The 6,000-nt window shown below is 41.6% G+C and overlaps 1 long non-coding RNA gene across 1 annotated transcript in view; it reads right to left on the bottom strand.

Annotated features, from left to right (window-relative positions):
• Nucleotides 1-2,717: 2,717 nt before the first annotated feature.
• LOC138828465 (uncharacterized) overlaps nt 2,718-6,000 on the bottom strand; it is a 113,435-nt gene continuing 110,152 nt past the window's right edge. The window contains exon 4 of the long non-coding RNA XR_011372251.1: nt 2,718-2,761. This is a non-coding gene — a long non-coding RNA (uncharacterized lncRNA). The remainder of the gene's footprint in view (nt 2,762-6,000) is intronic.

Raw genomic sequence — 6,000 nt, 5'->3', positions numbered from 1 at the left:
CAACAGCAGAATGCAGCTGAGAAGGGAGCTGGCAAAATGTGGTTTGAAAGCTTTCAGGCCTGATGGTGAAACCTGAATAGCAAGGTGAGAGTAGTTTTAGATAATCGTTTGCTAAAATGAGGAAGTGTAATTAAATATACTGGGAGGTAAGTCTTAGGAAGGGTGGGAATGAATTATTGACACAACTATTGACAAAAATCTACAAGAGCAATAAAAAGCTTAAAGTAGCTAGGCCCTGGTGACTGACACTTATAATCCTAGCTACTCCAGAGGCTGAGATCTGAGGATTGAAGTTCAAAGCCATCCCAAGCAGTAAAATCTATGAGACTCTTGTGTCCAATTAACCACCAGAAAACTGGAAGTGGCAGTATGGCTCAAAGTTGGAGAGCACTAGCCTTAAATGAAAAAGCTCAGGAATTGCACCCAGGCCCTGAGTTCAAGCCCCGGGACTAGAAAAAAAATCTTAAACTAAGTCAACAATAAATTCCAGGAAAAAAAGACAAAAAGTTGCACTTAATAATGGAAATATACTCATAGAACACTACTTGCTTTGTCTATGAACAGGGTTCCTATGGTTGTGGTGATATAAACACAGAGTATTAACTTACCAAAAATGATGCATAGTTTTTTTGTGTTGATGGGACAAGTAGGAAAATGCATGCAAAGAGGTTGGTGGATTTGAGGTCAAATTTTTCATCTCCCACAATAAGAATTTAATACATAAATTTAAACGTAAAGAGGAAGGGAATTGTGAAATAACAAAATGAGCAATCATCTGTTTGAAGTTATATGCTCCAGGAAACATTTGAATAGTTAAATTAGCGTAGACTCTGGAAGGAGGTAGGGCACAGGAAGTTTGGGGTTTTAAGCCTTAGTATTGTAATTTGTTTTTATGATATATGCATCCTTATATATCATCTTATATATGCAAGTCAACATATAAACATTTATAATATAAATGTTATCTATAAATTCATGTATATAAAATTCAATAAGATGTTTATAATTTTATAAGCAAGGAAATTCTTGTCACACAAAATCCTTTATTTCTCAGAACATTTTTTATGTATGTACAAATTTATGGTAATGATCATATGAAAATGTCATTACTGTCAGAGTAAAGCAATGTTTGACAGCATTGAGTGATGTGATTTATGGAAGAAGAAGTTGACTAAGCAGGAACTAATTATGGCTCTCTTTGGCCAGCAATTTTTCTTTTCTTAAGACAGGGTGTTGTCATGTATCTCAGCCTGGTCTCAAACTCAAAAATCCTCCTGCCTCAGCCTCTTCGGTGCTGGAATTTTAGATATGTCTCATCATGCCTGGACTGGCCAGTGTTCCTTACAACAAATTCATGTAAGTGCACCTATCCTTTGAATGAGCAATTATACTTTTTTTTGAAAATGCTGCTTTGGAAGGATATATGAAATATGTTGTTCCAGACTCTCAGCCATGCTTAGATAACTTTAAAGTATGTGTTAACTCTTTGAAGCAATATTGTATCTGAACAAAGATACTTACTACGTATGAAATAGCTAGCCTCTTAAGAGTTAAGCAGGACAACATGATGTAGGTCAACCAACAGTCTATGAGTGGAATTGATTTATGTCTTTTCTGAGCCAAAACCTTTAAGAGCCAGTGTGAACTCTTCAGCTCTGTCTCCCATCCATGTTGAGAAAAGAGTCCTTCCATGGCAGCAGTATTTTGAGTTGCTCAGTTATCACATGGGGAAGAATTATCCTGAGATCAAAAATTCATAAATAGACTATTTAAGCCAGGATCCTCAAAAGAGAAACAGATTTATGTTATACTCCACATACACCATGCATTATGGCAAGATGATTGCTAAGAAAATATCTCATTTTGCACTACTGTAACAAAGTATCACAGCCTGGTTGCCTTAAACAAGAGAAATTTAACTCTCACAGTGCTGCATCTAGCAAACTAGAATTAAGGTGCAGCATAACTGAGTTCTAGTGAAGGCTTTGCTATGGGTTGCAGAATAACAACTTCTTGTATCTCTACATGACAGAGAGAGTTCTATAGGGCCTCTTGTATCAATACACTAATTCCATTCATGAGGCTTCTGCTCCTGTGACATTATCACCTCCTGATACTATCACTTTAGGAGGATTTCAATGCAGGAAATGGAGGAGAGGTGCAACCTTTAGTCTATATCAGAGAGGAAGGTACTGCAGGGAATCACATACAGGCCTTTCTCTATGTAAAGTAAACTCCCTTTTTCACTTCTTTATTTTTTTATTGTCAAGGTGATGTACAGAGGGGTTACAGTTAAATAAGTAAGGTAATAAGCACATTTCTTGTCAAACTTGTTACCCCTTCCCTCATTTTTCTCCTACTTCCCCCAGTAAACTTGCCTTTTAGGAAACAGTCCACTATCATTCCCTAACTAACTGACATAACTCACCAAGGAAGCAGTACAACAAGGTTTAAACCTGTCAGACAGAGTCAAGGAATTCCATCACTCATTAATAACATTGATTTGAAGCCTGCTGAATTCAATGTATTGAGCCAAGTCTAACTTAATAAGACTGAAAATAATGGGAGGTAATTAATCTCCCCAACACCGAAAAGAAGGACAGCCCATGGGAAATCCACCACATCAAGCATGTTCATAAAATTGCATCTTCAACAAAGGTACAAGCTTCTGCACCCTTGGACAAAATAGTAAAGAAAACTGGAGCCGTCACTTCACTGGAGGAGTCACAGGAACGGTATTCCACGGTGGGCTTCCTTGGAGCTAAAGGACAAAGTGCAAAGGTGAGTGGAGAACACACCAGATGAAAACATCGGCATATAGCAAAGTGGAGTAAAGAGTAAATATTAAGCAGATGGGGTAAGAGTTTCTATATAGGGAGGTGGAGATTGTAAGCATTATGCCTACTTTGGTCCTTGGCTCCACCCAAACCTGAGCTCCTCCCTGCCCTGGAGTTCCTGCCCCACAGCTGGCCCCTCCCTCTCTCCACCCAGACCCACCTGAACTCCCATCTACCTCACTTCCTAACCCCCAGACCCTGCTGCTGCCTAGTTGGTGGAGGTAGTCATGAGCTCTCTCTCTGGGGGAGATATGGCTTCTCTAAATAACATAATAATCTTTCTCCTGTGCCTGCTTGCCTCTGCATGGTCCCCTGGGATGGTTGTGCCGGATCCTTGCAGAGATTATGTTGGGATGGGGTTGGGTATAGGTCAGTGGTACCTAGCATCTGTGAGGCCCTGGGTTCAATCTCTGCACTAAAATAAATACAACATTAATAAATAAAAATATGTGAGGATAGAGAGGAATTAAGAGAGGGACATTGAGCTGGGTGCCTGTGGCTCATGTCTGTAATCGTAGCTACTCAAGAGGCTGAGATCTGAGGATTGCAGTTCAAAACCATCCCTGGCAGGAAAGTCCATGAGACTCTGATCTCCAATTAACCACCAGAAAACCAGAAGTGGCTCTGTGGCTCAAAGTGATAGAGTACTCTCCTTGAGCTGAAGAGCTCAGGGACAGCGCCCAGACCCACAATTCAAGCCCCACAACTAACAGAGAGAGAGAGACAGACAGACAGACAGACAGACAGACATACAGACAGACAGACAGGAACTTTGAAGTCTAGTGATGAAAATCATTTAAGAATTGTTTCAGTTTTATATCATTCCTGATTTATAAAAATACATTTACAAACTAAATCTGGGACTATAGAGGTAGACAGAAAAGGCCAGTTCAGTCTTAATACAATGACTGAACGATGAAATCATACATTGGTGTCATGGTTTGTGGTTTGGATGAAAAGGAGAGTCCAAAAGAAAAACTCGAAAGGATTTAAGTTGAAAGAAATCTTCCTTGAATGGCCTCAAGGTCAAGCGTTGGAAAATCAAAGGGATGTGCTTTGGGGTAAGTGAGCAGCTTCGAAGGATGACCTTTGTTTGTCTCTAGAATCCCATGTATGTCACAAGTTAGACTCAAGGAGGAGACAGAGAAGACCATGTTAGCTTTTTAAAGCTTATGATCACACTCTCCTTTGTGTCCTCTTTCAGCGCCTAACTTAACTCAAATCTGGTACCCACCAAGGAATAGTTACGGAGTGAGAGAATTTAATTCAAAATTATGCCATTTTTCCATGTGATACCTGTATGATGTGAAATGTCCTGTTACACTTAGGGGAGTTGAGGTCTAAATTCTAGAATCTCTGATTCCATGGAATCAGGAAAGCCTCTAAACAGTAAGTTTATTTAAAAGTGAAAGGAAAGGGAAAGAACCTCCAAAGAGAAGAAATTCCACAGTCTGGGTATCAATAGACACTTTGTCTAGACTGGCCAGGTGTTCAGTATCCATTTCTTTATCTCTTAGGAGAAGTGCATCTTTAAGTTTGATTGGTTAAACAGTAGCCACCTGCTGCTGGAGGCCTTTCTGATTGGATCACCACTGCCCCTAAGCCTGGGAGCCAGAGCACAGAAGTTCCCTTCTAATTGGACCCTACACATATATCCCCTAAGCTCGAGGGTGGAAGTGCATAGGTTTCTACTTTAGTAAAACGCATATGTCAACTTCTTGAACATCCCTCCTTCCCCACCCCACCCCCAAAGAAACCTACTGGGTACTAGGAAGGTGATACATGCTGAATTCTTGTTTTCTGCCATGTTGTCCAAGGTGCCATTTTTTCCCCCTAAGTGCCTAGCTGAGGTCTGCTAGCCACGCGTCTGAGCAGGGAGTTTACAGGGGGGAAAAAAAGAACAAGGGTAAGTGGGGAAAGCTTGGAGCTTCTTTCCAATCTTCCTACCAAAACTGAGCTTGACACATCACCTTGGTCATAGATGACCCAGGGAAATGGTGGCGAAGTTGTCTCTCATGCAAGTGGCCGGGCCCAGAGAGTCTGGCCACGGGGCTGTCAATAAATAAAACTGTCAATAATAAAAACTGAAATTGCCACATCACCACCAGCTCTAGGAGAGGAAGTAGCGATTGTGACACTCACGAACCCTTGATGACACTATGGAGGCCCCTGGCAGAGCAGGTGGGTGACAATGTACTGCCACGTGGAAGCGTGAAAAGGAGACCACAGCACTGTCTCGGCAGCTTGGAGAGTGCGGAGATGTGTGTATTCACCAGTGCGTTTGAAAGGCCTTCCTCCCATCCCCCAGGAAGATGTGGAGAGACAAGAAATCCTGCAGAGACATGAGGTCTGAGCATCAATAAACCTAGACCATGTGAGATCCAGTCAGAGCCTTTCCTCAGAAAATGCAAAGGGATGATAAAATGTAGACGTTGGAGGGTGCATTCCAGCTAAAAATATGGAAAGAGCACAGTGGGACTGTTCTCGGCTTCTGATCAAGTAAATGTAGCCCCTATGTTCTGTACCAATTCCTTACCATAGTGAAATCTGCAAAGAATAAATGAACTATGAACCTATGACCCAGACTTCTGACCCACTCAGATTGCAGCATCCCACAACGACTTGCATTGTCCCTACCTGTTTCACTCACCCTCCAACCTCCATGTCTTCAATGCCAGCAGAGCCTCTGTTTTGTTCTTGGTGGCAATATAATGCATCTTCTCAAGAATCTTGGAAGATTGTTGGGACAGGATCTATGGCAGATGCTTTCTTTTCGACTTTCACACAATCCTTGCACTTGATATAACATGGTATCCACTGAGTATTTCCCTTTAACTATCAAATACCATGAACTAAAGTTCATGAACGTTTTAGTCTCAGCTTCTAACATACCGTACATGAATTATGATTCATCCAGCATAATAATGCCAAACTCTAAGCCACCCCCACAGGACCAGGAACAGCCTGATACTCCCAAAGCTGTCTGAAAACACCAGCTCTGGGGGCTTCCTCTGTTGGAGCACTCTTAACTCCTCCTGAGGAAACTTCCAATGACTCACAAGCACCCTTCTAACACTACCACCTCTCTGTCCTTCAGCAGGTTGGTCCATCTGGTTTCCTATGGCCAAAATAGCATCTTGAGATGACTGTCCCGGAATGTACC

Source organism: Dipodomys merriami, unplaced genomic scaffold, assembly GCF_024711535.1.
Source record: "Dipodomys merriami isolate MVZ:Mamm:240054 unplaced genomic scaffold, mDipMer1.0.p SCAF_16, whole genome shotgun sequence".
NCBI lineage: Eukaryota > Metazoa > Chordata > Mammalia > Rodentia > Heteromyidae > Dipodomys > Dipodomys merriami.
Note: the sequence above shows the minus strand (reverse complement) of the source record. Positions and strands in the feature narration are given on the sequence as shown.